Source organism: Acomys minous (genome assembly GCF_964271855.1).
Source record: "Acomys minous genome assembly, chromosome: 5".
Lineage (NCBI taxonomy): Eukaryota > Metazoa > Chordata > Mammalia > Rodentia > Muridae > Acomys > Acomys minous.
In genome coordinates this window covers 59,160,827-59,187,901 of record NC_140494.1, presented here as the reverse complement: position 1 = coordinate 59,187,901, position 27,075 = coordinate 59,160,827, and the positions used below count along the sequence as shown (strand labels likewise).

The following is a 27,075-nucleotide window of genomic DNA, read 5'->3' as shown; positions in this document are numbered from 1 at the left end:
GTGGTACTCTGCAACGTTCCTTGGCCTGTAAAAGGATCGCCCTTGCCTCTTTTTTGCGTGGCTCTCTGTCTCTTTTTGTCTCTGTCTCTCTGTGAGTCTTTCTTTCATGCTTCGTGTGTGTCTCTGTGTGTGTGTGTGTGTGTGTGTGTGTGTGTGTGTGTGTGTGTGCGCACGCGTGCGCACATGCACGCACGTATGTGCATGCATGTGCATCTTTGATTATAAAAACCTGTATGTCTGTACCTAGCTGTCCCTTTTTAATAAGTTAGATTGCAGTAAAGCAAATAATGGTCTCCTCTGGTTCCATCTGTAAAGACCTTATTTCCAAATAAGGTCCAGTGTGAGCTGCCGAGTGTTTAGATTTCAGCATATGGATTTGCTGTACATTGAGAGATAGAATTCAGTCCAAATAACACCTATTGTGAATTTCAAAGTTAAGTAATTTATCTTCTATAAAAAAAACCTCAAAACAATTTCTCACACTTAGGTCTCAGTACTGACTTTCCGACTGTTATGGGTTTAATTAAAAAGCTCCTGGGATAGGGGAATGTGTTGAGACACAACTGGTTTTCGCTTGTCATGGAAAACTTGTATAATACAGAGAGAGGGTTCGAATGACACTCCTAGATAAAGGATGGAGAGCAAAAAGGGTCAGTACAGTGAAGTCTGCCTTTCTTCCCTTTTCCTCAAGGGTGTGCTCTGCAACTAGCCCTGGAGAAAGGAAACAGCCACCATTTCTTTAGAGGGGAACAAATGAAGGCACTATGTCCTTCCGAGGCACCCAGAAATGCAAGCTTTCAACATTTTAGCCCTGTCCATATCCGTCAGGCACCAGCCACCATAGTGAATCTTAGGATGCGTGTTCTGGATAGGATGAACCCAGGCAGCCTAGGAAAGTAGCTGACGTGAACCAAAGTGTTTACTCACCCCAGATCGCATCAGAATCAGCCTTTGTGAAAATAAATATGGTGTGTTGATTCTTTGTGCACATGGTTAAACAAATGAGGTGCGCCAAATTGAGTTCTAGGAATAAGGGAGAGCAGAGGGCAAGCTGCTGAAGAGAGCAAGAGCTGGGCCTGGGCAACTCTGTGGCCCTCGCAGCTATTTGTGGCTGCTCCAGGGGACGACAGTGCCAAGAAAAGAAAAAGAACACTTGCCTGGCAAAGAGAGACACTGACGCAAGAGGTCAAAGTCAAGCTGAGCTGAGTTCTAGGGAAACATAGAAGAGCAGTCTTCCAGAGAAGGGGGTCTGATGGTGCTGCCCAGCCATTGGCTGCTCGCATCAGAAGTCTGGACTCCCTGACCTCCAAGGCCTCTCAAGGTATGAAGTTTTCTTCCCTTGGCATTCCCCTGTCTACTTTCATGGGTGCTTAGAGAAACTTGTGATTCAAGCAAGAAAGTGCTGGTCTAGGAGGCAAGATTGCCTGATTTTGTTGTCCAGCAGCAGCATGGCCTTGGACAGGTAGCTAAACTTTCCTGGGCTCAATGTCTTTCTTCATCATTTTCCAAGAGGCTTGGAGTCCTGGGAACCATGCACTCTTCTGGCTGAAATGAACGTTAGAAACCTAGCCCAGTTTTGTGGATGAAGAAACTAAGGCTGAACTGAGAGATTTGATCGTAGTCATCAAACTAATCAATCAAGGGCAAGGCACCTACAACTTGACTCTCTTCATTCTGAGAGGCCATGCCACAAAGGCCCTTGGTGTCAGAAGCCTGCATTTTCCCCATCCTTAGAATCCTCTCAAGTACATACTCTTGTACCCACTTCAGACACGTGCAAGCTGGTTTCCCTAGTGGCTTCCAGCAGCTGAGCAAATCGCCAGAGCCTTATGTGTCAGACACATTTCCGGCTACCTCTGTTTCACCTCCCACAATTCTGGTCACATGCCTCCATCGGTCCTGTGTTTCTAGTCGACCTCAAGCTGAGGAGGAGCAAGGATGTGATTGTTGAGAGTGGGCAGGTTCATCAGAGAGGGTACAGACGGACAAGCAAGAACGCTCATTCCAAGCAATGTTCAGTTTCCCAAGGGAAAGTCTTCTCCAATGGAGATTGTTAGGCCAAGAATGTTTTATGATATGATGCCTGGAAGTGTTCAACTGAATGTGGAATAGGATGGAAGGATCTGGTAGCACGGGATAGGTGGGAGCTAGCTGGATGGTCCATAGGAATAGCCTTCTCCTGGCTCCCCACCCTTCTCCTGCCCTCTCTGCCTTATCTTTTTGGCTTAGAGAGCCAGGCACATCCAAGCCCAGGACCCCGAATCAGCATCAGCACCTCTCAGAATCTAAGAGAAAAGTTGCCTTCTCTGGGTAAACTGAGGTCTCAGCAAGTGATGCATCCTCGGGCCAACTAAGTTACATCTTACATGATGAGTCTGGATTTTACGTTCCAGTTAGGTGGTTTGGTGTCAGTAGCACATTGTGGTTTACTTTGGGGATAAGTTATTGGTCCTTGGTTTTTTTTGGGGGTTTTGTTTGCTTGTTTGGTTTGGTTTGGGTTTGGGTATTTTTGTTTGTTTGTTTGTTTGTTTTTGTTTGTTTTCTTGTTTTTTTGTTTTGAGACCAGGTCTCTCACTGAACTTGGACCAAATCAGCAAGATACCTAATAAAGTTCCACGCTATCTCCTGTTTCCACCTCCCTAGCCCAAGGGCATGTGACCCTAAGCTGGGTTTATAAATGGGTGCTGCAGATCTGAGCTCATGTCCTCTTGCTTCATGCAACAGGCACTTTACAGACTAAGCTGTATACCTAGATCTTGAATATTTTGTTCAATCAGAGATCATCCAGACAACAGCTTGATAGGTGATCGTATAGTTACGAATGAGATATTTACCACTCTCTTTATCACACTCAGACTTTAAAGTCCTGGGTCAATTTCACACTCACAGTGTCCTTCAATAATGCCAGACATATTTCAGATAGAGCCTGCTGCCATCCAGGATAGCACACGGTTACAGGGATATGTGCTTTGAGCTCGGTGGTATCTAAGATACCTTTTAACCCAGATTATTTGAGGTGTCAGAGAGCAGAGGCATGGATGGAAACACTCATTCTGTTTCGGCAATTCCAAGAAGGCATGAGCTACAAAATAGCAATGGTCCTCCTGCCATCCATGCCTCTCCGGCAGCATCAATGGGCCATCCTCAGCCAGATTCCTAGACTGCTCCAGGCCCTCAACGTGTCTCCAATGCTAGTTCTCAGCAGTGGACATTGAGATGCCTGCCTTCGCTAGGTAGAGCTTCAGTGTTAATTATTAACAAACAAATCCACAGTGTTCCGCAGCGAGGTGTCAATGCAAGGCTACAGAGTTTTCTAGAAGAACGCGTCCAAAGGGACTTTGTTCCCACTGGGTTTCTCCTCTGAATCCCCAACAGCGTACACACAAACAATGGGGATGGCGTTTTTATTACGAGAACTCCAAGCCACCGATCCTAGAGCACACATGGGAAGCATTTTCTTGGAAGTCGGTGTTCCTATTTCACCCACAACCACACCAGTGTTTGGGGAGAATAAAACCACATTACGTGAGAGGAAACTGGAGCAGCCTGCCATGACCTCTGGCATATTCTAAAGATAATCTCACCCATTGCACATAGTAACTTTAATGGGGGAGAGGGGGAAGCTTTTGGGAGACTTGATTTACTAGTCACATAGATTTAAAAAAAAAAGAAGTGAAATTCACTCACCCTGGATTTTAGAGTGAAGAGAATGTGGGAATTTTGTCCCATTCCAGAACATGCATGAGGCACCAGAAGTGAGGACAAGGGTTGAGCCTAGGGAACAAAACTGACAGCCGTGCAATTGCTTCCTACCTAAGGAGAGCTAGAGACACAAACCTTTCTTCTCTGAAGTCTCTCTAAGAGCCCCTTGAAATTTTGTTTATATGAAGCAAAGCCTTTTCTGGTGATGTAATGTGGCTTTGACCTAAGTCACACCAAATTACCGTCATTCTAAACTATCCACACTTTTATTTCTTGGGGATTTACTACCTGTGTGGCCTCGGCAAATTCAACAGCTACTCCATTTCCCTAAGTACAGAGTCATGTGACTCGCTTGGGGTTGGCCTTGGGAGTTCTTGCCTTATTAGGAAGATTGAATAAGCACAGTCAAAGGGCTTAGACCTCTATCACAATGTTTCCTGACAGCCCTGGTGAATCCTACCTTTGGACAGGTAGCATCATGGCCTGAAGACAGTGAGGTCCAGGCAGGATGCTTCTTTCAGGCAGATACAACATCCAAGTGCCTATGTAATGAGATGGGTACCAGGACTGCACCAAATCTGACCCTCCTAGTCCACCAGGCTTGTTGGTTTGGTTTTATCTTCTAACTTAAAATAAATGTTCATCTGCAGGAAAAAATTTAATTAGCTGATAAGCTAACCATTATCAGGACTTCAGTGATGTCACCTCCATTTAAAAGACCAAAGTCTCCTAATCAAGGGCACACACACACACACACATACAAAGGCCAAGTTTCTGGTGCCTTAGGACTCAGCCCTTATACACAGGTGGTCATTTGACATCTAGACTTAAACATTCTTGAGTTATTATTTTTCTGTTGCAAATACTACTGAATTCAGGTCATTTGAAGACTGCCATCTTTCAGATGGGAAAAAATATTTTGAAATTCTTCAGTTCAGAGTGAACAAAAGAAGTTGGTGACATTATTCAAAACCTGGGTTTCTTGCTGTTTGCAGACACTAACCCATAAACCTGTGGCTATAACTACACGGTTCAGGACTGGGCTAGGAACCTAAGGCAAAGTCATTGTATGCTGATATGCATGCCTATGGCCAACCCCAGGAAAACTCACTCACGAATTCTTCATGGCCTTTCCTCCAGTAATCACTAAGAGGGAGCAGGAAGCATTGCCTGGATCCTGGATCCTGGAGACCCTGTTTTCTATGTGCTGGAGCTCCTTGGATTTGGTTAAATCAAATGAAAAAAAAAATATGGTGATATCCTCTAGAGGGAGACCTGGGCCTGAAATCAGGACGCTATGGTCACAGGAGGCACGCTGTGGGCTTGTAAGCTTGAGGAGAGGACCTGAGGCTTAAGAGCTTTTTGTTGGGGTCTGTGATGTACCTCTGTGATGTGCCTCTGTGATGTACCTCTACCAAAGGGGCATCTGGCAACTCAGAGTGTATCCGATGGGGGGCTGCAAAGAAACAGACTGAGGAGCCTAAAGACTGTGAGGAGGAATTAAGTTGTTTCCCAAGGGAAACTGAATGCCTAGCTGTTGTTTAAAGTCCAGTGCTCTAAACCAGGGGCTTCTTTGTTCCAGCTAATAAGGAGATGACTCAGTGGGTAAAGGCACAAGTAGAGTTTGAATCCCTGAGAACTATAGAGTAGAAATAAAGACCTGATAGCTACAAGTTATTCTCTTATTTCTCCATGAATCGTGCGTTCTCTCTGTCTCTCTCTGTCTCTCTCTGTCTCTCTCTGTCTCTCTCTGTCTCTCTCTGTCTCTCTCTGTCTCTCTCTCTGTCTCTGTCTCTGTCTCTGTCTCTCTCTCTCTCTCTCTCTCTCTCTCTCTCTCTCTCTCTCTCTCTCTCTCTCTCTCTCTCTCCCCCCCTCTCTCTCTCACACACACACACACATTCACACATGCACATATATCATATATATACAAACAAACAAATGAATAAGTAAATAAATAAATATGAAAAATAGTAATTCAAGCAGGAACAGTGAATGGAGGTTACAAGGAGGAGACTCTGGGTCCCTTAGGATACCTGTTCTCTAAGCAGATGCTTTGCCTGGTATATGATGGGGAACAGGGATCTCCAGCCAGGGGGTTGACAGGGAGCTAGAGAGCCTGCGAGAGTGATGCTAGGAGGGCTGCTTTGTAGATTTTAAGTGAATGAACAAAGTAGGTCTATCGTCCCTGTGCTGTACAAACTGTAATTTCCTACCTTAGGCATGCCACATATTAAAGATAAAATTAAAAATAAAATCATGTCCTGTGGGCTCTTCCACATTCACTTTAGCATGTTTACTGTTGTCCTTGTTCAGCCCATACTTAGACGTTTGTGTTGGTGAGTCTTTATGGGGGGTAGTTTCTGACTTTCCTAGAAAACGCAGTCTCACGGCAAACTCCCTGACAATCTTTCTGCCCCCATTCTTCCGTAGTGATCCATCCCTGAGACTTGGTGCAGAGTTGCTTTGTAGACTGGGACTGGGTTGCTCCATACGTATTGATTGGTTGTGGTTTGCTGTAAAGCTTTCCGCATCAGTTGCAAAGAGAAGTTTCTTCAATAAGGGGTAAGCACTACACGTGCCTGCGAGTATAAGGACTCCAGTTAGGCATTATGCTGGCTTAGCAGAGCGGTGGTTGTAGGTTCTCCTCCAAAATCCATGACTTCACTAGCCTTTGGTAGTTGGCTAAGTTTCCCGTCCCAGCCGTGACTTCCTTCTTGGTGTGTGGGTCTTAAGTCCAGTAAGAGAGCTATTGATTACCACCAAGGTATGTGCGCCACTGCTACTGAACCCTTTGTATTACCATGCCATGATGGTTATAGTTATATAATTATAATTACATATGTTAGAATCCATGGGTGTCGTAGCTAGGTAGGCCTGTTTGCTGCTTCCTTCTTTTGGAAGCTTCATGGTGCCTCCTGATACCATGAAATCTAGTCCCCAAGGAGGAGGCACTTGGGTCATTTCCATCTCTGGAGCCTCTGGGCACAACATCTGAAGGGCATGACAGTGAGAACATTAGGAAGGTGTGTTGTAAGCACACTTTTTGCTAAGCACGGCAGGCAGAACCGTGATGCAGCTCAGAGTGTGGGCTGTGGAGGTTAAGGCCATAGGGTTTAAACCCCACATCTTCTCTTACCAGGTTCTGAGACTGTAGAGCAGTTACACAATTTGCTTAAGACCACGTTAGTGTGGACATAGAAATGATAATGTTTGCCTCTGCTGTTGTCACCAGCTTATAATCAGTTAGCGTTCCTTTAACTACTCCTGACGCATAATGAGCACCCATTAAGGGCTGGAGATGACTCTTACAGAAGGCAAAGCAACTTTCATCTCTTAAGCCAATGCGAGAAATTAAGTGACACTGCTTGGAAATGCAGAGAACATGTTTCCTTCGCATTATGAGGTAATGAAAGGAAAATTAAATGCAGCTATGTTTTTGTTATAATTAGAATACAGTTCAAAAGTGATAAACCTTGTTGGTCCAGTGAAGGACAGCTATTTCTATGGCATAAAGGAAAACCAAACCAAGTGCAATGGCATTTTTTTTGGCCGTGAAGCTCAGAGAATAAAATTTCTGCAATTCCCACCATTTGATGTGGCTTTCATGGCTTCCTCAAGAGAGAAACAAGTACCAAGGGCTTGTGTTAAGCTCCTGCTGCCCTGAATCCACAGTGCAGTAACAACTGCTTGACATCATCAGCCTTACCCCATGCTTTTTTGTCTCATCAGAAGACATACCTATGTGACCAGGAAAAAAGGGAGAGATAAAGATTTAGAAAAGGACTAAGTGTCTCTTCTTGGGGACTGCTTGTTCCTACTGAAGCTGGGGGGTGCGGGGGTGGGGCGGAGCGGGGCATTCTGGTCCATTTATCCCGCCTTTGGTCCTTTGGAGTACCTAGGCCCCTGATTCTACACAGCTGGCAGCTAATGAAAGGAAAGGGAGAAAAATCAGGAATGTCCCTCTCAGGGCACGTTCTGTGCCTCTTGGGAGCCTTCCTGTTCCTTTATCAGAATGAGTGAGATCACAGAGAGAACGACACCAGCCTCCTGCTGTCGAGCCAAGTGTTTTTCACTCCTAGGAACAACACCAGTTTGTTTCTGTGTGAAATACTGACATATAGCAGCCTCGTGCAAACACTAAGAAACCAATTTCATGTGGCAGAGCAAGCTTATTTTTCATGCCCTCAGTCGATACCCTGATACCACAGTCAACTCCGATTAGTCTCCTTGTAGACAGAATGATGCCAACAATGAGCAGTTAAGTTGATTTCTTCATTCCGGATTGTTCATGAAACCAATATTATTTAAAAGTGTTAAGAATGAGATGCTTGGCTAGTATGCCCTAGGGTAGGATTCAGCACATGAGAAATGCATCCTAATCAGCCACACATAGCTGAGGATGCCTTGAGTGAATGTGTGAAGTGTGGATAATGCCATAAGTCGATGTGTATTGTTCACAAAGACATTGCCATGTCAAGGACCAGCCAATGCCTCAGACCCATCGGACACCGGCCAAGCCTTCCTCTGCCCCTAGTATGACTGCTGACAGTGTGTGCAAGTGCTGATGTTCACCAGTATGTGTAAAAACTAGCAACTGCAGCCTCCTCCTCTCAGATGCTTACAGCCTGAGATAGCTTGTAATCTGCCTGTCTTGTACATAATCAAACACGCTCAGACTCTGGGCTGTCCCAGTAGCCAGGGTCCTCCATCAAAACAAGCTGCCCCAGCTCTTCTGTACATGTGACTGCATCTGTCCTTTCTTCACTTCCTCCCCGCTCGGTCACACAAAGCTGCCCACAGAATACGGAACATCCTGATCAGCATCTGGCATACAGATTCCAATCTTTAAACATTGAGTGGAGAAAGAATATGAGCTGGAATCTGTAAATGTGAGCTGGAAGTTGCAGCTTGTGATAGCCCTTTGGCCTTTGTTGCTTTTTTTCTTAGTTTATTGCCTATGGCACTAGCAGTCAAACCTGTCCGAATAGAAATCTGTGTTCTTTCCAGAGCACCATCTAACTTACTATTTCTATTGATAGTAAGACTGGCTTGGTTACCCCTGACCTCAGTTTGCCTACATCAACATCTCTAAGCTGTCCTTTATTTGACTAGCACCTACAGAAACAGTAGCTATGCTTAGGAAAAAAAATTGTTCTCACAAGAGTCGCTTGTCTGAAGTATTTTGTACACTAATCTATCTTGGCTTGACCTCTTTCTGGTAGAATACACAGTAGCTGGACTTCAGTGAGTGGCAGGGATAAGCAAGCCTGCTGTAGAGCATCCTGGACCATGTGTGAGCGACCCTTCATCACTTCTACCTCTTGATAGTCTGAAGACCTGAAATTATCTCTTAGGAAAGGACACTTCCAGAAGAACCAGAAACAAATGTATGTGACCCAAACAAGAGGCACCATAGAGAGAGGACATTTTACATGCATGTATTGTGCCTGTCTCACCCATCCTCCCTAAGTCTTTTTCTGCTGGAAAGAGCTTTGGTATCTGGTCTCATTCATCATTTTAAAAAAAATATATGGGATCAAAATTATTTCAGCCTCTTCTTTCTTTCTTCTTCACGGAGATTTCATCTTAATACATAAATGAGTTCTGAGACCAAGAGAACTGGATGCTTAAGCTTGATGCTATTATATATAATAAGGGATTGGGAAGGGCTTAGAAATATAACAGTCTGGCTGACAGCATGTCCCTTGGATATTTCTGAATTTTATTATGCATTAAATAACTTGAAATAAATGCAAGCACACAGAGTGCTTCTTCCGGTCCTACTGAAATTAGGGATGCCAAATGATTCTCTCATTTTTTTTCCATTGCTGGAAGGTGTGGCTTGCCATTCTATTAGGCAAAATTATAGCTGACCTCTAAAACCTAATTAGTGTAAAACAATGCTACAATTATTGGGCATGAGTTTGACAAGTTTTAGCTCCTAATGAGATCACTCCTAGTTAAATAGATTGGTTAATGAGTTTCAGTGCAAACTTTGTCAGCAGAGGATAGCCAGCCACTCGCTATCCAACCATATACACAGACAAGCTCCAAAGTTTGTCATTCCTACAAACCTCAAGAGTCAGCCATGTTGTGCCTTAGTTAAATGCCTGCTGTTCATTACCTTTGTACAAGAACATTCTCTCTCTGTCTCTGTCTCTGTCTCTCTGTCTCTCTCCATCTCTGTCTCTGTCTCTCTGTGTCTCTGTCTCTGTCTCTGTCTCTGTCTCTCTCTCTCTCTCTCTCTCTCTCTCTCTCTCTGTCTCTCTCTCTCTCTCTCTCTCTCTCTCTCTCTCTCTCTCTCTCTCTCTTTCTGTGTGTGTGTGTGTGTGTGTGTGTGTGTGTGTGTGTGTGTGTGTTTTAATGGCTTACATTGCAGCAAGTTTCTACATGGGATTTTTGTCCGTATTTCGTTTGGGTTACTTAGCCCCTCTCTCGCTTAGCCCCTTTCATCTGCACATCTCTCATTGGCCTGCTCTACCCATAAGAGTATCCCAGGCTCCTCTTTGCTCTACTGTCTTCCCCACTGCCCTTCTTTAAAATCTTTATTTCACATGTGCTCTGTGATTTTCCATAAGTATGCTATGTTATTTAAATATGGTGTTTCTAAAAATGCTTGCTACATTTTAATAAATTTGTTTTGATATATTAATAGACAAAACAATTTTCTAGCAGATTATTCTCTCATAATTCATTGGCATAATTTAGTCATATTAAATGTATAAAAGAGCAAATTTCTTTAGTATTAATCTGTGCCATTAAACTCTTATCAATTCACTCCGTGTGATAATCACACCACGATGTCAACCCATATTTTCCCTAAACAACGCTTCTCAACCTTCCCAATGCTGCAACTCTTTAATATGTTTTTCATGTTGTGGTGACCCCAACCACAAAGTTATTTCTATTGCTACTTCATAACTATAATTTATTACTGTTATGAATCATAACATAAATATCTATGTTTTCCTATGGTCTTAGGCAAGCCCTGTGAAAGGGTCATTCAACTCCCACAGGCTGAAAACAGCTTCACTTAAAGCTTCCTCGTGGAACATACAGAGAACATGGCGCTCTTCTTGATAGCCAGCTGGAGTCCGTGCACGTGTGCTGTAGTTACAACCTACTTTCTCCACAGGCTACCTGACTGACTTCACGCTCCATGTCAGGGAACTGTCAAGCTAACTAGAAGCTGTCGCCTCTTGGTGAGAAGTGTTAGTGTTGGTGAGATGTAAGAGCTAAGTGTAATCCGTTCCAAGTCACGTCCCATCTGTGGGATGCCTGGTATGCAACTGAATGGCTCTCTAATTACTGCTGGTGTGTATGTTCTGCTTTTCTTTTTGTGTTCTTATACCTGTACCTCCCATCTAATCCTTATCCACTTTAATCCCTTCCAACCCTGGGTAGGAGAGAAATAAGTTGGATGGAAAGGGTGCGTAGATCTCTACAGGCTACTTCCTGCTGGATGGAGATGTAGTTCCTTGGGGCAAGTCCACTCTTTGTCTTCGGGATATCAAGTAGTCCAGAAAAACCAGCAATAGCAAACACAGCAGCAGGACGAACCTGTACCAACAGCTGTGGTCGTGACAACAACAAGGGAAGCAAAGGCCACTGCCTCAGGGCCTCTCAGGGCTCTCCCATTTATACCATCTCAGGAGTTCCCGGAACTAAATTATCTGCAATTGGCACAAATCACACCCCTGCCAGAGCGCAAGACACATTATAGTTTGTTGCTGTGGACAACTGAAGTAGCCCATATCCCACACCTGGGATTAAAACAAAAACATATTCATATAACATAACTGGGGTTTTTAAAAGAACCATGCATATACATAATTCATATTCATACTTATATGTACATAAATATATCAATGTAATCTCATTCTGTATACTAATACTTGTATGTGTGTGATTTTACAGTTGACCACTTAGTATTGAATAATCAATTGGGAGACTCTTCTACTATTTTTATGAATTCTTTGAGAACTTCTCATTTTTGAACATATTCACCTCTGCTTCCGAAACTTCTCCCACAATTACCCTCTTCATCTTCCTTTCCCTTCCCAAGCAAGCCTGAGTCTTTTTTTTTTTTCATTCTTCCACAGAATCCAGTTTGTGTTTCCTGACTAGGCTTGGTGTAGGGCCTGGCCTGCAGAGTGGTTGACCTATGAGGGTCACATCATTAAGGAAACCTGGCTTCCCCCCCCCCCCAGCCACCAAATGCAACATCTCCTCAGCTAGTGGCAGATTTCATTTCCATTCAACCTTCCATGCTGGGATTGTACATGCTTGAGCTTACAGAGGTCTTATGTGTGTAGATACTATTGGTTCATAAGTGCAAGCGCCCTGCTAGGTACTGAAATTTTTTCCTTTATGTTGTCTACCACCACTGGCTCTCAGAATAGTAATTTTTAAATGCCCTAGGAATCCAAATATGAATTTCTCCAAAAATTATATAAAAATGGCCAATAAGCATAAGAAAAAATGTTCAACATCATAACTCATGAGGGTGATATGAATCAACCACAGTGAGTTGTTATTTATAAGGATGTTTATTATGATGGTTAATGTCCATTGATAACTTTATTAGGTTAAGACAGCTGAGGACATTAATGAAGCATACCTTTGGGTGTGTCTGTAAGAAATGTTTTCAGAAAACAACAGCAGCAGGGTGGGAGCTGCCCCCTGATTATGGGCAGCACTGAATAGTAAGAGGTGAAGAATGCTGCTGAAATGTGGTGTTTTCTTTTTCTGCTCTCTGATCTGCCAACACGTTGGCAAGCAATCCCCTGTGACCACTGTGGAGCTGGCTCTGCCTCCATACCTTCTGACTGCGATGGACTGGCTCTCCTGAGACTTGAACCAAAATAAGTCCTCGTCCCCTAAATTTATTTTTGCCAGGCATTTAGCCATGGTAAGAAGAGAATCAGTGCATTGTTTATGATACAATAGACAGACAATAACAACTGTCTGCAAGGATGGAAAGAAAGTGGACCAGCTCTGGTGGTAGGCATGCAATAGCTACTTTAGAAAAACAGTTTGACAGTTAGATGTCACTCAGAAACCTTAGACTTAAGGTTGTCATGAGACCACCATTGTCTATATATTTCTCTACATTGGTAACAGATATATTATACAGAAGTGTTTATAACACTACTATAACACTATGCAAAGATAAAAGCAGCCCAGTGTCTATCAATGAATATGGAAATAAAATGTGCTAAGTAACATAATGGAATAGTATTCAACTATAGAAAACAATGAACGAGATGACATAGTGATTCCATCTAGAACATGGATGAGGGTCAAAATTGTTATGCTATGTTAAAAGTCACTTGTTTGTTGGTTATATGATAGGTCCTGGATAGGTAAACCCAAAGAGAGAAACGCTCTATTGGTGTTTGCCAAGAGCTGAAGAGAAGACAAAGCCGAGTGTAGGTGGATAATAGGTCTTCTACTACTTCTCCTGCCAGCTGTAATAAAAATGTTTGGAAAATGAATGCAAAGCTGATGAATAAAATAAAAAACACCGTATTTTAATTTTTAAAAAGGTGACTGCTATATGAGTTCTCTCAAATTTAAAGGAAAAAAAGTAATGTTTAAGAAGTGTGCCTGTTGGAATTAAACTGTGAGAATTTTGGAAAAGATTCATAATTAAGCACTGAAATTGGGCCTTGATTTGAGGGGGAAAACATTTAAAAATGTAGCTACAAGAGGTTATAAGAAAGTGTTGAAGCCAGGCAGTGGTGGCATATACCTTTATTCCCAGCACTCGGGAGGCAGAGGCAGGCAGATCTCTGTAAGTTCAAGGCCAGCCTGGCCTATAAAGCAGTCCAGGACAGACAAGGCTACACAGAGAAACCCTGTCCAGAAAAAAACAAAAAACAAAAAACCAACAAAAAAGAAAGTATTGAATGAGTCAGAAAATGGAGAGACAATTATGTGTTAACAAAATACAGAAGAGACTAGATTAAGGTTTATTAAACACAGTCAAATACAGATGGGCCCACATGTATGTGTTTATGACATGTACATTGTTATACATAATATACATAAAGAATGTTCACCATAGTGTTGTAAATATTTTTATACTTTGTATGAAAAAAATTTAAGGCCTAACTTCTTCAGGCCTACATAAAATGTGTTGTGAGCATATTCACTCTCGTTATTCTCTCTTAACCCTTTCCTAATCTTCTTCTTCTTCTTCTCCTCCTCCTCCTCCTCCTCCTCTTCCTCCTCCTCCTCCTCCTCCTCCTCCTCCTCCTCCTCCTCCTCCTCCTCCTCCTCCTCTTCTTCTTCTTCTTCTTCTTCTTCTTCTTCTTCTTCTTCTTCTTCTTCCCAACTAATTTCTGTCTTACCTTTATGTGTGTGCATGTGCAGATCTTATACAGGTAGCCACAACTGATTCTTAATGACTATAGCACCAAATATTAAAGCAATTGTCTTCACTTAGCAACATTTCTGGGTGTTTATGTCCCTTCTTTCACTGTGATTTTAAGTTTCCACGTTCAACGATCATTTTACAGGCAAGCAAGAAAAGTGTGGGAGGAAGCCTAAGAAAGCCTGCAGTTAGACTAGAAAAAATGAGGGCAGTTCTGGGAGTCGTCTTCTGTTTGGGACTTGGAAAATTAACTTTCATTGCTGCCCTATACAAACTAACTTTAAAATAAGCTTGGAATTCTACCCTGTGAGTACGAGCTAATGTTGAAACACTGGCTGTCAACATCAAATGTACCTTCAACTCTCTGAGAAAATGATTCAATCAAGCCTAGGAACATAAAAAAAAATCTGTTGCAGAGTAGGCAAGTCCCAGAGGCTCTGGTGGTACTCAGGGTCCATTTGGTCCCCATAACTTCCCGTCTAAAGCTGAATGCTGCAGACAAGAGCCCCGTCCTGGGAGAATTGGCAAGGGCAAAGTCAAGCAGGTAGGTTTCAGAACAGGTCATGAAATAAGATTCCCCACAAAGTGGCTTGCTATGGGACAGAAAGGAGGGACTCATTAAAACAAAACTATATAAAAGGCATAATGGCGGATGTTGCAAGAGAGCATCTGTGACCTGGCGTCTGGCATTAGGCTCAGGAATGTTCATATCACAGTTGTTTGAAAAGGAAAGCAAGGAACACTTTGTTATTCACCAAGGAGCATGGACAACTTAATCGTGTTGGGGTTTCCCCCCAACAATAAAATTTCCATCAGAAAAAAAAGATCAGTAAACCAGTGCTTCATGTAAATAGGAATGAAAGAGTTCAAAAACTATCTTGTAAAAAAATGCATATCAACAACTTCTTTTATGTTTATTTCACAATTTGTTTGTGGAAGCGTCAGTCCCAGTGGTTTTGGGCTGCGTGTAACATGCCCCTTTGAAGAGCTAAGAGGCAGAAAAGTTTCTGTTGCTAAATATAAAGGAGAACCAGGAAAGACTTAGCTTCGGCTGTAGAAGGTCATGCTTGCAGGAGACCGCTCAGGTCTGTGCGTTTCGTTACCCAGTGTTTCCCTTCAATAAAGCGCCGCAGACTTCAAGTGAATTCTCCTCCATGAGTGATTCTCCAAGAGTGTCGCCCCCATCTCTCGCCTCCCCCACCCCACCCAACCCTGGGCTGTGCGGAAACTGCCTGGCTTCCCAGGAAACAAGATCTGGGAAGAGGAAAGGAAGACCAGTTGAATCCTGTGCCCAAAACCAGTAACTCAGTCTTCTCAATCCTCCAATCACAGGGAAGCTTCTAGACAGTCAGCTGTTCTCATAAAAATGAAGCACTCTTGCACGATGCTGGGTTTTGTCAGCCAACACTCTGGGGTTCTGCCTGGGAAATAAGACCTTGGTAAGTCACCTCACAGGTGGGACATGGAGAGAGAAGCCGAGGGATGTGGAGAAGGATAGAAGAAAAATAAAGGTGACAGAGCAGGGGAGTGGGGGACACCGAGGCAAAGGACGGGAATAAGATGTGCTTCTTTAGACATTTTTTTTCCAAGGCTATCATTTCTGGAAATATCATACAGAAAGAAAAAAATATGGACCCAGAAGCTTGTTTTTAAATTTAAACTAAGGAACATAAGCATTAGATACCATCTTCTTTTCCACATGATAAAAATGATGAAAAGTCTAAAATGAAGTTTTGTTTTTTACAGACTCATTTTGTGAACCAGAACTCATTTTGCCTTAAATAAAAATATTAACACTTTCCTCAAAACCAAGAAGTCCTACCTATTACCCTTGCAATAAAAGTGACACCCAAAAGGGGCAAAAAACAGACCTCAACTCTCCATTGTCCATCAAGGGTAGCGAGATGCAGACAAGACAGAGCCAATAGAGTGGGTACCCTACAGGAGACAGGATGATACAGTAAGAGTTTGGGTAAAATAAAAATGACAGAATGCACTAACTGGTGAGCAACTGTCAAGTTCTAGGACCATCTTAAGCCTGACAGGGCAGAGGTTAGGAACAATTAACACAGCCCCTGGAGGGAGTGTTCAATACAATGGATTGCCTGCCATCCTCAGCCAACCCAGGGCAACCACCAGGGATGCCTCAGGAGGAGGGACAACAACCCAGGGTCACCTCTCCCCACCCCTACCCAATGCCATGGTTTCCTACATCTTTAGTTCACAGTGGAAATCAGAAGAAAGCAACGGGACTCAGATGCAGACCATACAGTTCAGAACAGGAAACAGGAAACGGGCAGGAAGGAGGGGCCAAGGGAGGGCACAAACGCTTGCCGGCAGCAGCCTGGTCGGGACTGCAGGCCTTGTGGGTAGATGAATGTTTGCCACATCCTGCTCTGAGCCTTCAGCGTGTCTCTGAGATACAGAGCCTCTCTCTGGAGTCCCACAGAGCGTGCACACATGCTGAAATGATGTGGTTTGTAAGTTTTGAACGCTCACTCCTCTAAGCCACCGACAACCCTCATGCAAAGCAATCTGATTGCTATGCCTAGCAATCAACATACACACAAATGCAGAGCAGTTTCCTTGCGGTATTTCCAAAGCTTAGTAAATAATAAAGCCTTGTTCTGGCTCAAGAGCCCCTAGTACTTCAAACCCAATACTTACATAAGGTCATTTGCATCACACACAAAAATTGTTTAGTGTGTTTTAGATAATGAGTGTCTGTTTAAAAATATGTATCCTAGAATAAGTGATGGGTTATTTAGAAAACAGATGCCTTTGTGAGGTTGGCTTAATTCATCTCCAGCTAAGTTCATCTTGTATATCAATCACGTATGTTCCAATGATACGAACGGACAAGTGAACTGTGTAGGGAAGCTTACAGTAATGGAGCTGGGAAGGGAGAGGAAGAGAGGACAGTGGGTAGTGGGCACAAACGCTCAAAACAATGATGTGCTTGCCTGAAAATGACTCTACGTAACACGGTTTTATTTCATATTTTTGATTGTTAAAGAAAACATTTTATCTCCAGGAAAGCTGTCTGAAGACAATTGACTACCCTATGTCCCACATCCCTAGCTGAGACCTGGCATCCTGGCAATGTCCTGGCAACACCATACATTTAGTAAAATCCCCACCCCCGCAACCGCCCACCCATGTTACAGATGCCAAACACTCATCTGCCTCACATTCCTAAGTCTGCACCCATGGCTGCCTTAGCTCCTTCTTCCCAAATACCCCAGTTACCTGAGCCCTTAGGGGGCAACAAGGAATCACCTTGCCACTACCTTACTCAGCCAGGTGCTTCTGTTAGGAGTCCGTTGCCAGGACAACAGTTGCTCAAGTGTTTGAAGCATCATCTCTGTACAAACTGGAATTACTTGGGTGACATCCTTCACCTTGTTTTGGGTACGTTCTCCTTGCAGACCCTTTCCCAGACATATTTAGGACTCTTGATATGCTAAGTGACATTTCTCTATCCAAGGACTACTCAAATGGGAGTGCCTGTAAAATGCTCTCAGATAAATCTGAACGTCTCTCTGAAGACAGACACGGCGACTTTCGCATTACTGTGTAAGTTAGCGTTGCTCTCATTATTATTTGTTTATTCTTTGATTCCCTGCTGTGGCGTTTTTTATTGCTGTGTCTAAGATGCTGGAGTGCTCTGCTATAGTAAATCCAGCAGGATTTCTCCAAGGTTGCTATAGCGCCAGTTAAAGACTTACTGTTCCTCTTTGAGTAGTTCTGTCACTCAACACGTTCTAGGGGTAAAATGAGGTGCCACCTAGAAGCAGGACAGGCAGACACAAACAGGCTAAAAAAGATGACATTCGGTCTACTCTCCAGTGCTTAGGCATGCCCTCCCTGCTACTAAGTTGTCAACTTTCCCAAGAACACTTCAGCTGTTTGTTCAATGATTTACTACTACTGTCACTGCAATGCACGGCATGCAACTGGCACTTTGTACTTATGTCTTTGTGCGAATGGGTGTGTGTTTGTGGGTGCACATGCATGGCAGGTATATGTACATACATGTGTGTATGTGGACTTATTCCCTGAACTATTTAATTCCACTATGTTTTCCCATCCCTTCCTTCCTGTTCCTTCCAAAGACCAATGGTTGCTTCACCTTCCCACTTAAATTTCTCTTCTAGAAATGAGTGGCTGTCGTCCAACTCAAAATATTTTCTGTTTTCCACAGAAATTTCTTCCATATTAATTTTTAGGCTTTCTGTTCTGTTTTTATTTATAATTGCTGAAACCTATTTTCAAATTAAGAGTCCAATGTGATGTTTCTACCTATGCACCCATCCTGCATTCATGACACCCACCCACGCTTCTCCTCCACGTCATTTCTTCTTGTGTTTATTGACTTATTTCAAAGCACATTTTTTGACTGGAAATGTGGTTCATTGGCTAACAGTGTTCTCTGCACAAGCCTGACAACCGAGCTTGGTTCCTGGAACACACAGTGAAAAGAGAAGACCAACTCTGAAAGTTGTCCTCCGACTTGTACGTGTGCAGCATGACACGCGCGCACCGACACATGCACACCATACACCCACATACACAAAAATAATAATAACAACTCCAAGCATATTGACTGATTTATGAACATAGGGAAATTTTTTTTCTGCAGACTTTTGTGGTATTCACTCTTATTTTCATTCTCCTTTGATTCTAAGCATATTCAATTTTAACTCCTTGAGATTTTCCGACATACAGGATCTAGCTGTGATGTTTAGTTTTCAATGTCAACTTATCACAATGTAGGGTCACCTGGGAAGAGAATTTCAGTTTGAGAATTGTCTGGACCCTGTTGGCCTGTGGTCAGGTCTGTGAGAAACTGTCCTGATTGCTAGATGCTGTTGGAGGACTCCCTGTGAGGAGCACCATAGTCCGTGGCGCCTGAGCTAGCTGTCTGAGACAAGAGGAAAGGAGATGACATTAAGCAGGCGGGTCTCGTGGGTCCTTGCTCCTCTCTGCTCGTGACTGTAGTTATGTGGTGAGCTGCCTTGTGTTCCTGCTTCAGTTTCCCTTCCACGATGCGCAGTTGTAAGAGAATAAATGCTTTCCTCCCATAAGCATTGTCAGGGTGTTTTATTGCAGCAACAGAAATTAAACCAGAGCACCAGCGTGTGTTCTGCCTTAAGGCACATTCCAAGTGCATAGAAGTGTTGGCTGTTGTGTTCTGCACATTTCAATAGAGTATAGTTTGTTAGTCAGCCTATAATGTCTTTCCCAGCTTTTAGTAAATACTGTTTATTTTAATTAAGCCAGTACTAAAAAAAATGTCCATTGAAAACCTATGTCGCAGGCCAAATGTACTAATAAAATCGGAAGGAGCAAAGTCCTGCTGCCTACACTTCTCGAACAGTTACCAATTTCCCGAGACCTTTTAACAGGATTTGCTTTCTCATCTTTTGTACCCAGTGAAGCCATCTTGGAGTTAGTGGCTACTCTCATCCTATCTGTTGTTGTCATGACTCCCAAGCTAATATTCTTCCTCTTTGGGTCCAGACCCTCAGATTTTAAAAGTAGCTTCAAGCTCTGAAAAGGTCATTTTTTTTTCCTCTGAAAAACTTTCATCTCCCGCTGATAATAACAGTCTGGGAGTAAAGCAGCCACACTCTGAAGCTTTGGGGCCGACTGGAAGGTCACAGGAAGCTTGCACTGGTTGATGTCTTACCCATCACAAACCTAGAAATGCATAGTCCTCCTTGTGCAGATATGAAGGTTTTGAAAAGAAGAGGGAATACGAAGGGCCCGGACTTGTTCACCAAAAGTCAACACAGTAAAAACAACCAATTATGAGTATTGAACAGCAAGGTTCAAATTAGCGGATGTTTTAAAGAGACAAGCATTCAATTTTCATTTTAAAAAATACATGAACAAAAACAGTATTTTACAAATTAAAAATAAAGATCAAGAGAAAAGAGGAAATAAAACTATCTAAAATATTGTATCACACACACACACACACACACACACACACACACACATAAATTTGTACCTGATAAACTTTAAGCACATCTTTCCTCCATTCCAATAATTCTTCAACTTTCCAGGAGATGTCTAGAGAGAATTCACAGAAACTCCCTGTCTTTGAAACTGACTCTTCAGGTTTTTCAGGATGTACCATCTTTATTACTTTGAAGTGAACTGAACTATCGTCCGTCCGGTCCGGTGACTTTGAGTTTAACATAGTCTCTTTCCTCCTCACCCTCCAAGTCCTTGGTGGACAGTTTTGCTTCTTGGTTCTTGGCCTTACCTTTCCTAAGGTTTTTGTTTTCATGTTCAATCAGATGTGAAAATAGTATTTTAGCATGCACAGTAATAGTGAATTTTAATTTTTGTTCTTTCAGTTTTGGCAGTTTGATGTTTGGTAATTATATGTATATTGACACTATTAGGTAAATGTAGATTTTATTCTTATGATTAATAAACCAATTACTATCATTAAAACTCATAATAATTAATAATATTTCCTGCACTATTACCTTATCTGATATTAGATGTAACTATGTCAGCCTTGTTTTGACTAATGTTTTGATGATGTTATCTTTTTATATTGCTTTATTTTCAGTCTCCTACTTTCTTTTGGACTATTTAATCCACTCACAGTTAATGTAATTACTGAATTTTAAATTTTACATCTACCTCTCAAAATTTCCTTTACATCTGTCACTTATATTCTTTTTAATCTCTTCTTGCCTTTTAAAAAGTGATAATCAATACCAATGTTTTTCTGTTCTCTTTGTTTTAGTTATTGTCCTGTTATTGGGCCTCTGCTGAAATTCTCCCATTACCCAAGGACAATACTTTGTATCTTTGACTTGCTACAGCTACAGACTAAGTTAGTCTTTGCTTTGTTTTATTTTGAATCCATCTTGGGAATTCCTCCCAGCAATGAATATATGTTAAGGTACAAGCTACCACTGAGCTACATCCCTAGCCTGTTGTTATAATGAATAATGTAACTTAACTCACAATAACTTTATGTCATTACAAATATTTCTAGGCTTTCTATTATTATTATACCTTCCTACATATATTGGTAAAGTCTCATGATGCTGTTGCATTAAATGCAATGTGTGTTTAAGTTTTACCAAATATTTACTCTTTCCATTAATTTTATTCCTTCTGATGTCATCTTTCTGTGATCGTGTTCTTCCTGCCTGTAGACCTCTTATTGAATTTTTTTTTCATTTAGAAGCATGTTTTCTGAGTTTCAGTACAGGCACTTCTCTGTGGGAATATGAAACTTGGCTTATTGCCATTTAAGACTCAGTCACTTTGGCAGCCTGGCTCAATTGGATGGCCTCAAATCTCAGGACATTTATTTCACTCTGTATCTGTTCTTTCTCCAAAAATTGTCCAGAGAGACTGACCAGTAACAAATCCCCCAAAGATCCATAGGGGTCTGCTCAAACTACTGCACCAACCAAGGACAATGCATGCAGTAAACACTAAGCTCCTACTCAGATCTAGCCAATGGACAGGACATTCTCCACAGTTATGTGGAGAGCAGGGACTGGCTTTGACATGAACTCTGGTGCCCTCTATCTGACAACTTCCCCTTGGTGGGGAGGCCTGGGGCCACTCAGAAAGAATAGGCAGGCTACCAAGATGAGACTTGATAGGCTGTGACCATATGTTGGGGGAGGATGTTCCCTTCTGTCACAGACCCAGGGGAGGGGAATAGGGTGAAAGTGGGAGGGAGGGAGGAATGGAAGGATACAAGTGAAGGGATAAAAATTTAGATGTAATCTGAATAAATTAATTAATAAAAACTGAAAGAAAACAAAAACAAATCTCCCCAAAGACAAAAAAATAAAAAACAGAGGTCATTATCAAAGGAAAGAGGGAAGGAGGGAGGTTGAAAGAGAGAAAGGAAGGGAGGAAAGGAGGAAGGGAAGGGGAGGTGTGTACATCTATGTTCTATGTCTGCACATGTGAAATGCTGAAGCTTTATTTACTATGTGTCTTCAAGATTAAACAAGAACATTAAACACTAACACCAGGAACACCGGCAGCTATGGGGTCTGAGGAAAATCAACCCAAAGGCTCATTTATCCCTGGATTTTGAATCATGTGCTTAACTCTGGCCTCTTAGTCTAAGTGGATGTCAGAAAAGAAAGAAGTTGAGGAAACTTGAGATAAGACCGTTGAGAAAGTACTAGGTTCTATGGCTAGTGTCATGACTTCTTTTTCCCTGAGAGTTTCTTTTATGGACATTGTCCTCACATGACCCAGACCCACTACACAACACAGTCTATCCAAAGCAGAGCTGACTGTGGTTGGGAACGTTGTAAATACTGTAAAGACTTGAGAAGTCTAAAATGCATCCAAAACAATGCGGAATTAACTTCTGTGAGGCAAGACCACAAAGGCTTGGACAACAATTCATATTTATTTAGAGAAATTAGGCTGAGGCAAAACAAACAAACACAAGAAATGAATGTGGGTGATCCCAAAGCACATTTTGTTCCATCTATTATCTCAGCCTCAGTAAACAGAGCTCAGAGCTCTAAATTTTTATTTACGGTAGCTACATAAATGTTAAAGGACGCCATATCTGACTGTGAACCTTCATACACTCAAGTATATAAAGAGAGGGTGCACCCAGAAATCACTGTTATCAAACACATTCCTGAAAGATTGTCTAACAATGTATCCAAGGAGACTAACCATGCCAGGTTCCAGGCTTCTCTTCTTGGTGAATAGGATTTCCCTTCTGAGTTCATTACAGGGCAGCACTGTACTATTTCGTCTTGTTGTTCTTATCATATTTACAATAATACTTTCAATACAAAATAGTTATGTTCTACATACCCTCTAGCTTATAGCCTCTATAGATTTTTCCATTAAAATTAGCCTTTTCTGCAAACTCTATAGTTATACCAACACAACACTTTTATTACCATAACTGAGTTTGAATCATGCTACATTTCCAAGGACCAAAGTCTAACCGGGCATTATACATTTTATCAGCACAGGGCATTATAAGAAGGAAGTGAACGAAATGGTCTTAAGAACGTGCAACAGATTTGAGTTGCGATGTGTGTTTCCAAAGTACAACTCATAAAGAATATCAATGTTAAAGAAAAAAATTATTCTTACCGGAAAAGAAAAATCTTCTTGGGTAGTAACTCGGTCTCTGCTGTGCTATCAGCGCAATGCAGAGAATTTGTGAAAATGGGAGGCATTTGGTAGTTCAAGAAGGATGTGAGAGAGAGTGTATATCATGCCGCTGTGTGTGATCCCAAGAACGTAATCATCAAATTATCCTGTGTGTGTTCTTGAGCTTTTCAGTCCTAGGCCCGAGTGCTGGAGTGATTTGGGAAAGGGCAAGCTGATGGATGAAGGAAGGGAATAAGGCATGATGCTTGTGTCTCACTAGAAGTTGATAGTAGAATTTTCACGGCGTTCTAAGTGTTCACTTTGTAGAAATTATTAGGAACTGATTTCTGGAATGTTTTTCAAAAGGTTATACAGACCATCCATTAACTGGCATTTCAAAAAAAAAAATGTACACAAAGAACACATTTCCTCCTGTCTAGTAAACTTACCACTCTAAATCGGAGGGTTACGCCAGACATTTATAAGTCATCTACGGTCTATTTTCTTCCACTCTTTATACCCATTTCATTTGCAAATCTTCCTGCTTTTTGTCTAAAATGTATATTTAATTCCTCCATTTTCATCAGTCCTGCTGCCTCTAATTCCAATATCGTTTCTGAGCTGGGAGCTGTTAGGTCCCAGCTCAAATAGGCAGCCCACATATCCAGAAAAGAGGCCAAGCTGGACAATCGGAGGATTTCTGACAGTTAGATAGAAACTAGAATTATCCCTCAGGAGCTTGTGAAACCAATTCCCATCTGCCAAAAGCAGTCACTTCCCTTGTCTCTGGCACAAGCGATGATGTACAGTTCTGTTGACATATGCCGGTGGCTGTGGATCACAGCCCATGCCATCCTCTAGGCTCCTTCAGCCCCTACTGAAATCTATGTGTTATACCTAGCCTAGTCCTAGCCTATAGCTCGTCCACACTAGCCTCCCCAGGCTTCCCTCCGCCCAGATACCTATTTGTTCTCTTTACAACCGTGAGGATTTTTCCCTTGCCCAAGCTATTTTCATTATATTTTCTCACTCTTTCTCCTGCTATTCTCTTTGTTCTCACTTTATGCTGGTCTCCCTTCTTGCATAGATTGCACTGGCCAAGTCCAATATGCTTTTTTTGCGCTCTCTCTCTCTCTCTCTCTCTCTCTCTCTCTCTCTCTCTCTCTCTCTCTCCTCTCTCTCTCTCTCTCCTCTCTTATTCACAATAAAAACCTTACCCTTAGCCATACCATGGAGAGGCAATTTCAACGGTTTCATTACTGCATCCCTTGTAGGCAGGAAGATTCCCCCAACAATTTGGTTCCAATTCTTCTACCAGTAAGCAATCCAAAAATATTCAGCTAATGCTTATATCAGTGACTGGACTTCTTGCCCAGATAGGACCATAAAACTTGAAATTTAAGAAGTTATGAAAGCACATAATTTGAATGGTAAAGAGTTCAGATACACCTTCTTTGATATTTCAATGAAAGCCATGACTGAATTAACATGTGTAAGTTCTCAACTACACATGTGTCATTTAGTCAAATACACCTCCAGGTGGTTCTCTCTTTTCCACTCATGTTCAGGGTAAGTCAGTTGTGAGGGTGAATGGACAGTTCATTCCATCTGTCCCGCACCCCACTTGCTCTTCTGGGAATGGTAGCATCTGTATCCTCTTTAGAAAAATCAATACCCACATCGTATCAGTAACCTTTCAAAAATCTCAAGGAGGTTGACAAGAAGGCAAAATTGCTCCCAGGCAGCTCCTGTTGTTGAGGAAAGTCTAATCCAATAAGACATCCTGGCACAAAGTACAGACATGCCAGTTCATTCCAGATGCCTGTGACAATAGATCAGTACACTGATAGCACTTCTGTGATATGACTCTTAAAACAGTTTACTATTTACTTAACCAACTGTTGCCATGGAAATGGGGTAGAAGACACTGCTCATTAGACACAGATGCCTAGCATTTAGAGGGCACCTTCTGAACACTATCCTACAGTCAGTAGACTGCTCACACAAGCAGACCACACACCTCTATGGCCTCCTTTTCTTCCTCAGGGACATGGGAACCCTGGACCCACTCATCTTGGAGACCTCTGACTCCCATCCTCTTCTATTTGAGAAACATAATGTTGTGACACTATAGAGTGAAGATAGCAATCTCCTTAAAAGAATGTACTTGCAATTATGTACTTGACATTCTCAAACACTTTAATCAGAGAAGAATGCAGTAAAATGTATTCATATGCTGATCTTATATTCCTGCTTATTTTAAGTGGAAAAATACATACATAAATATATCCTCAAAATATGGAGGAAAGAATTTTAAAGTATCCAAGAGTTCAGATAACTTCTTTTACTTGTAGTAACTTTGAGTTCTATGAATGTAGGCTACTCAAACTGTGGCTGGTCTTTGGAGTTCATCTAGAAGTCAAGATGCTCTGACAGAAAGGTGAGCTGAGATGGACACTTAGAAAGTAGTGATACTAAGATGTATAAACCTTTTTCACATTATCATAGTAACAGAGCCACTGTTTCTCCCATCTCCACCATTGACCAGCTTCTTGTTACTGGAAGAAGAAAAAGTTGTAAAACTTTTTGAAAAATGTTAGATCACAACCTATCAGGTCTATTTCTGGTAGCCTGCTTCCTCTTCCTCTGAGTGTTACCAGGTCTCCCCACCAAGGGGAAGTGGTCTAGTGGGAGGCACCAGAGTTCATGTCTGAGTCAGTTCCTGCTCTCCACACAATTGTGGAGAATGTGATGTCCATTGGCTAGATCTGAGTAAGGGTTCTAGGTTGGCTGTATGCATTGTCCTTGGTTGGTACAGTAGTTTGAGCTGACCTGCCTGGGTCCCAGATCTTAATGGTCTTCTTGTAGGTTTCTAGGACCCTGTGGATCCTTCTATTTCTCCATTCTTCCTTACCTCTCTCACCTAGAGTCCCAATAGGAAGTTCCAGTATCCATCCCAATCTCTGGCTAAGGCTGTGATCTTATAGCTGGGGACAAGGTCTCCTTCCGTCACATACCTAGAGGAGGGAAATAAGATGAAAGAGGGATGGAGCAGAAAAGGGAAGATACAAGTGAGGGGATAACAAATTAGATGTAATCTTAATACATTACTTTAAAAAAGAATGAAAGAAAATAGCACCATAATAATTATAGGGCTAATCATAAACATTTATTAGGCCATAATTTCAAATTAACTACAACTCTGAAATTTGTAAAATAAGATAAATAATAGTCATGGAAAAGGACGTAAAAACACTGATCAAATTTAAACATTAAATGTAAAGTACTGGAAAAAAAGAAAAATGTTAAACATATATGTGTAGAGATTTTCTTATGTGAAAGATTCACTGAGCTCTTTGTTGTGACCATATATCCAATACACACACACACACACACACACACACACACACACACACACACACACACACACACGCCATGACTGGGTGCTAAACCTACAGCGACTCAAGCTTTGGAACTTTGGAAAGTTGGCTTTGGAAAGAATCGCCTAGCACACTCCACGTTTCCCTTTCTCACAGGATTTTTGGAATAGGATTAGGGTCAACATTGATTTTTTTAAGTCTCACAAGGCAAAGAATATATTTCTTGCAAAACTATCTCTGTGCAAGTTTGGATTTCCAGCGTGGGTCCAGGCTGCCAAGAATGCTGGCTCTGGCTAGTACTTATTTGCCAAGTCAGGGGATGGTCAGGGCATTCATCCTAACGACCTGAGCCAACCCAACCTACCCAGAAGACCAAGACCAGTTTGCCTGGTAGAGCAAGGGTGTTACTACATTACACATGCCATGACTGACACCATAACCAGGCATGTCAAAAGGAAACCTTTGGCAAGCCGGATTCCAATTAGCCAT

General features: G+C 42.1%; 1 protein-coding gene across 2 annotated transcripts in view; it reads left to right on the top strand.

The window, feature by feature from the left end:
• Positions 1-27,075, top strand: part of PRLR (prolactin receptor) — a 175,682-nt gene that overhangs the window by 45,818 nt on the left and 102,789 nt on the right. The window contains exon 1 of one of the 2 annotated variants that reach the window (XM_084783711.1): positions 1,230-1,321. The exons of the other annotated variant lie outside the window; for it this stretch is intronic. The gene's annotated coding sequence lies outside the window, so the exon portion shown is untranslated. Of the gene's footprint in view, positions 1-1,229; positions 1,322-27,075 lie in introns of those variants that run through there. 2 annotated transcript variants of the gene reach the window in all.